Genomic DNA, 7,102 nt, shown 5'->3' on the forward strand with positions numbered 1-7,102 from the left:
GTTGGATAGGCTAGCCATGTGGCATGCTTCCCTCGTGACTCAGACAGTAAAGAATCCACCTGCAATGCAGGATACCTGGATTCGATCCCTTGGTTGGGAAGATTCCCTGGAGGAGGGCATGGCAACCCAGTCCAGTATTCTTGCCTGGAAAATCCCCGTGGCAGAGGAGCCTGGTGGGCTACAGTCACAAAGAGTTGGACACAAGTGAGTAAGCACAGTAACAGAACTGAACTTGAGTCATTCCCAGCCCTTAGGTTGTAGACTCTATGTTCCTCAACAGTTTAAGTCCTTAATAAGTCCCTCTGATTGGCTACTCCATAGCTAACATTCTTTATTGAGTGTAAGCATGCCTGTCAGTCACTCAGGCTTATCTGACTCTGTTAGCTCATGGTGAAGGGTTCCTGATCTCCAAAGAAGATTTAGCTTCGGGACCAGGGACTAGGTTTGATCATTCAAGAGCTTTTGTGTAGCAGAGTTTTATTAAATTATAAAAGGGGACAGAGAAAGCTTCTGACATAGATATCAGAAAGGGGACGTAGAGTGCCCCCCTTGATAGTCTTAGCAAGGGAGTTATATACTTTTTCAATTGCTTATTACAGTAAATCAAAAGAATGTCTCAAGGTTGTAAAGGTCTTACCAGACCCAATTCAACAATTTGCACTTTAATATAACAGAATTAGAACTAACAATAGAGAGATCTTACCAGACCCACTCCCACAATATACATTTTTTAAATGACAGGCTTAGTCAGAAGAGTCTTAAGAAGGAAAAACATGTCCTCGAGCAAGCTACATTGTTATATTGACTAAAACAAAACAATGTAGAAAAAATGTTTGTCCTTTTTTCCTACTTGAGAACTCCAGACCCCTGTCTCCTCTTTGAAAGCCCCAGACCCCTCTCTCCCCTCAGGGACCCTGGACTTCTTGTCAACCTACCTAGAAATTGATTCTCTCAATTCTTTATGACTGTATGCGCTGTAGCCCACCAGTCTCCTCTGTCCATGGAATTTTCTAAGCAAGAATGACAAGTGGGTTGCCATTTCCTAACTAGGGGATCTCCCTGACCCAGCAACAAACTTACATTTCCTGTGCCTCCTGCATTAGCAGGCAGATTCCTTACCACTGAGCTACATGGGAAGCCCAGCATCTTTATTACCTTGCCATATTCTGGATGCAAGATAGTATTTCATTACATGTCACACTACCACATTTGTTCCAGACATTGAGGTGATAAATAGTTGGAACTTTCTATAACCTCTTGCCTTTGCATTCCCAAACTGCATTATAGGAAATGGAAAACAGAGAATGTGGGGAAGGGCCCTAAAGTAAAATAGTGGTGCAGACAGGGTTACAGGCATGGTCCTGCATTTCTCATGGGGACTCACATCTCTAAGGACTGGAGGAACACTTATTAACTCATCCTTCTTTCCTTGAGAATTAGAGCAGTCACTCATGACAAGAGCAACTATTCTATCATTAGGTGAGGATTGGGAGAAGTAAAACTGGGAGGTAATAGGGAAATACAGAGGGGGCTTGAGAGATTGAAGAGATCAGGGCAGACACCCAAAGTGTGAGAAGAGGACCAGGGGAATGGTTTGAGAAGGAAGAGGTTCTCAGGTGATTAGAGTGCATACTTTCTCCAAATCTTTATTGTCCATACCCATAGACAGAGGATTCAAGCCAGACATAGGTTTTTCAGATAGAACTTGCCTAATATACCCTAGACTTTCATGGCAAGTAGTCCCCTGTCTGTCCGTGCACGTGACTGTTTACACAGCATAAAGGAATATTATCAGACATAACAGAAGAGGAATCCAGAATAAGAGTGGGATTACAGCAGATAAGATTTCAGGTCCCTTCTAGTCCCATGTATCAGTGATTTTTAACATGATATTAATTATGTTCTAAACCTTAAGACATTCATATTGTTGAATTTATTAACTAATTCCAGACTCCACCCTCCTACTCTGGGGATGTAGAAAATATCAAAAGGCAATGTGAAAGAATTTGAAACTAGAGCATCAGGACCAGTAGATATTGGATTGTGTAATCAAACAGGTGCTGCAACATGCGGGCTGTGAAAAAAAATAGATGGACCAGATACTAGTGAATATGGAGAATAACGAATATATATGTTGCAGTAACATCAGAATGCTAATGTGATTGCTCAGATTCCTATTTCACTGACGTCCCAGAGATCTCATTTTAACTCTTGGTGAGATTTCTCATTCTATTTTGGATGTTTTTATCCCCCAAAATTGGCACTGAATAAAATGGAAAGTATATATGTAGTGTCATCATATTGATCAGAGGAATTTCTGGGTAGAAAAATATTAAGGAGCAATTCATATCTCTGGCTATACTAAATATTTAGTTGATAAAAAGGAAATAAAACTGATATAGTTCACTTTCTATTTCTCAGACCATCTAGGTCACTTTTAACATAGCCATTCATGGTGTTTCCTCTAGAGAAGAGGATACGCCATAGTCTCCTCTTGTCTTCCTCCTCTCATCAGAACAGTCGTTGGTGTTATTATTATTGTTGTCATCATCATTGTTCTCGTTTTCATCACTATCAGCATCATAGAAAAGGCTCTATGCTAACAAGTTTACACACATTATCTCCTTCACCTTAGCACATTCCATCAAATTATAATTATCTTCAGTTTATAGAGGAGACTCTATAAACTCTCTTCTCTACAGAAGAGAGAAAGAAAAAGAAGTCATTTGGTCTAAATTAAAGTGAGTAAGGCAATGGCACCCCACTCCAGTACCCTTGCCTGGAAAATCCCACGGACAGAGGAGCCTGGTAGGCTACAGTACATGGGGTCGCTGGGAGTCAGACACGACTGAACGACTTCACTTTCACTTTTCACTTTCATGCATTGGAGAAGGAAATGGCAACCCACTCCAGTGTTCTTGCCTGGAGAATCCCAGGGATGGGGGAGCCTGGTCGGTTGCTGTCTATGGGGTCACACAGAGTTGGACACGACTGAAGCAACTTAGCAGTAGCAGCAAAGTGAGTAAGCTCTGAAACCATAATATAACAAGTTAATGTGATTGCAGAGCCAGAGAAATATATTCTACATAAGAGAGATGTTAGATATTAGTCTCCTTTCAACTTCAGAAGAAGGTCAGTGATATGATGAAAAATGACCTTTAGTTCAGGTATCTTCCAGTTTTCAATGAAACTTCATGTTTACTTCTTCTTGGCCATGGGAGAGAACATTTATAAAATTGGAAAAATGGTTTGAATTGACTAAGCAGTAAGATAAAAAGAACCAGATTTTTAAATTTTGATTATAGAATAGAAATTAGAAAAGAATCATCAAAAAGAAAGAATAATATTGGGCACTCTGAGCATTGAAAGTAATAATCAGTGAAATTTTGGACAGAAAGGTGAGGAGATAGACAGGAATTTGAGAAGTTAAATAGCAGGGCCATAAGAAGTATCAGTTCATATAGTATGTCAATAGAACTAAGTGTAATATGAATAGTCAGGAAGACTGAATTTGTTTCTAGAATTTACTTATTTGATGTCTTGATTATGGATCTTGTATTTTTTAGAAAATTATTAAAAAATTGGGGGGAAATATCTTCTGTAATCAAGGATATTACATGGAACTAGAGGAGACCCCACTCCAGTACTCTTGCCTGGAAAATCCCATGGATGGAGGAGCCTGGTGGGCCACAGTCCATGGGGTCACAAAGAGTCGGACACGACTGAGCGACTTGACTTTCACTTTTCATTTTCATGCATTGGAGAAGGAAATGGCAACCCACTCCAGTGTTCTTGCCTGGAGAATCCCAGGGACGGGGGAGCCTGGTGGGCTGCCGTCTATGGGGTCGCACAGAGTCGGACACTACTGAAGCAACTTAGCATCAGCAGCAGCAGCAGAGGAGACTTAGGGGATTTCATGTCACAAAATGTCAAAGACTTTCCAAGACAGAAGATGCTGATTTATTAGTTTACAGTGGAAGGTAATTTGTCCCATAGAGTTTAAATTCCTAAACCAATATTTTGGTGAGCATGGAGGCTGGGCAGTTGATGAGCAAGTGGAGTTTAAGAAATGGCTCACCTTTCTTAATAATGTCTTTCTTGACCACAGAAGAAATCCTGGAATCTAGAGGGGAAAGATATATTTTCTCATCTGAGCAGAAGAGCTTTAGTGTGGAGGTCAGATGCCAGTAGACGTTTTTTGTGCATTTTACTTTTGTTGTTGTTGTTTTCTCTCTTGTTTTTGCTTTGAAGGATAAATTTCTACTCTCTCAAAAACCCCTATATCTTTTGTTTTGTAGTTTTGGTAGAAAGGATCAGTCTCTAAATGATTAATTAGTTCTGAAACATAATAGGAAGAATGTTCTGAATCTTTTAAATCAGATTCAAAATCAATTATAGTTTGCTTAACATCACATATAAAAATTATATATTATATAATTATAAATTTTAAATTCTACACATTCTACTAAATCATCTTAAGCTATATTTGTCTCAAGGAGATGCTAATCCAGGAACATATTGATATCAGAGTTGATTCTATGTGGCTACCATTCCCTTGTTATCAATCACCAAGGTGGCGCTAGTGTTACAGAACCTGCCTGCCAAATTAGGAGACCTAAGAGTCGTGGGTTCAATCTCTAAGTCAAGAAGATCTTCTGGAGGAGGATATGACAACCCACTAAAGTATTCTTGCCTGGAATATCACCTGGACAGATGAGACTGGCATGTCCCAGTCCATAGGGTCACAAAAAGTAGGACATGCCTGAAACAACTTAGCACGCATATGTGGATGCCATCACTGTGGTATCAGTTATATAGTCGGAGATAAGTTTAGTAAGAATAAAAAACATCCTGACCAAATCTTGCATGAATACTGTTGAGATGCCTTGCATGATATTCTAGTATTGCTGAAAAAGCTATCAAGCTCAGACAAAGACATTCATGTAAGTCATTGCAGGAGTCTTTTTTCTTTTTTTCAAAGCAGACTAATATAAGGCCAGTAACTCTGGTCAAGACTGTTCTAAAGAAAAGTATTAATTAATAATGTAATCTACAGTGGTTTTGTGTGTGCTGCTCTGGGGAGTAGTGTTTTTAGAAGGAGTTTGTGCATGTTCAAACAGCATGTTAATAGTTCTGCATCTGAGGAGAAGGGAAAGTTGTTATGGTTATAAAAGTGGACGTTTTTCTTAACTGACAACATTGAGCAATGAAATAAAGAAAAACAAAGCAAAACTGTGAGGGTGAATCTAGGAGTGATTATAGGACAGACTGAAGTTTTGTTTTGCTTTTGTGACACAGGTGCTGATCTTCTCATTTGTTCCCCCTCTGAAGTGTGATTGTGAATCTGGATTGTGGTTTAACAGTAAGCCCTATGGCAACTGCAAACTCCAGCAATATCCTGGCCTCCACCTTCTATCTCACAGGTATCCCTGGATATGAGGAATTTCACCACTGGATTTCCATCCCATTCTGTCTCCTCTACCTTGTTGGAATCATGGGTAACTGCACTATCCTACATATTGTCCGGACAGACCCCAGGCTCCATGAGCCCATGTACTACTTCTTGGCTATGCTTTCTCTCACTGACATGGGCATGTCCTTGCCCACAATGATATCGCTCTTCAGGGTGCTGTGGTCCATATCCAGGGAGATCCAGTTCAACATTTGTGTAATCCAAATATTTTTCATTCACACTTTCTCCTTCACTGAATCATCTGTGCACTTGGCCATGGCCCTTGACTGATATGTGGCCATCTGCCACCCACTAAGATATGCCACCATTCTCACTCCTACACTTATCACTAAAATTGGAATTGCAGCCCTGCTTAGAAGTGCCCTTCCTGTGATTCCAAATGTGGCCCGGCTGGCCTTCTTTCCCTTCTGCCATTCTCACGTCCTTTCTCATTCTTACTGTCTGCACCAGGATATAATCTGCCTTGCCTGTGCTGACACCAAGTTTAACATTATATATGGAATGGTTATGATCACTTTGCTGTGGGGAATGGACTCTCTGGGTATTTTTGTGTCTTATGTTTTCATCCTTCACTCAGTATTAAAAATTTCATCTCAGGAGGGGAGATTTAAGGTCCTCAACACATGTGCATCCCACATCTGTACTGTACTTATTCTTTATGTGCCTATGATTGGGCTCTCTATTGTCCATCGTTTTGCCAAACACTCATCCCCTCTCATCCACATCTTCATGGCTCATATCTACCTGCTAGTTCCACCTGTGCTCAACCCAGTCATCTATAGTGTGAAGACAAAGCAGATCTGCCAAGGAGTCTCTGCCTTCTTTTCCCCCTAAAAGTCAGTTATTCTGTGATGTAGGTTGGTCCTCAATACAATGATGGCATAAATATTAAGTTTGTAAATATATAGTGATTTTTCTACATGCTCTGTTGGCACCAGAATTGCCAATAAAATATTACCGAAAAGGACACAAACAAAATTGACACTACATCCTGCAGATGTCCTAAATTAGAGAGTTGGTGTCCACTGGGATTATACAGACTGACTTAACACATGTTTCCTAAATCTCCTCTAGGCATGAATATGTTGGAATATAATGTGTTAGATACCATTTAAATCTATTCTCTCATTTCTAATCCTAACCCTGATTCATGGTTTCCTGTCCATAAAGTTTTCCTTGATCATTATAAACCCATATTTCTGTGCTTCTTGACATACTGCCTTTGTCTGGGAATCTTACATTACCTTTCTTGTTATAAGTGTGTAAATCTGCTGAAGTTACTTTTATTAAAGATAGTAATGATCATATCTTGATATAAATTATATTAGAACTCACAGCATTTTATCTATCTTCATGGTGCATCAGAAGCATCTTTTAAAATTTTATACACATGCTCTGTATTTTCTCAGGAAATTGAATTTCTCGAGGTATAGAAATGGGCAACCATCATTTTTTACTTAATTTTCTGAAATAATTTTAATCTTACAGAAAGCTGAAACTTAGTAGTTTTTGAAATCCCTGAGATGTTTTATGAAGCCAGTAATTATAATCCACTGGATTAAGTGTATCTAACAATAATTTAGGATATAGTATTCAAACCTAAAAAATCTAACTGACTGAAGTGTAGCT

General features: G+C 39.4%; 1 pseudogene; it reads left to right on the forward strand.

Annotated features, from left to right (window-relative positions):
* Positions 1-5,082: 5,082 nt before the first annotated feature.
* Positions 5,083-6,307, forward strand: LOC133261011 (olfactory receptor 51G2-like; annotated as a pseudogene).
* The last annotated feature ends 795 nt before the right edge of the window (positions 6,308-7,102 follow it).

The sequence above is a fragment of the Bos javanicus genome, chromosome 15, assembly GCF_032452875.1.
Source record: "Bos javanicus breed banteng chromosome 15, ARS-OSU_banteng_1.0, whole genome shotgun sequence".
Lineage (NCBI taxonomy): Eukaryota > Metazoa > Chordata > Mammalia > Artiodactyla > Bovidae > Bos > Bos javanicus.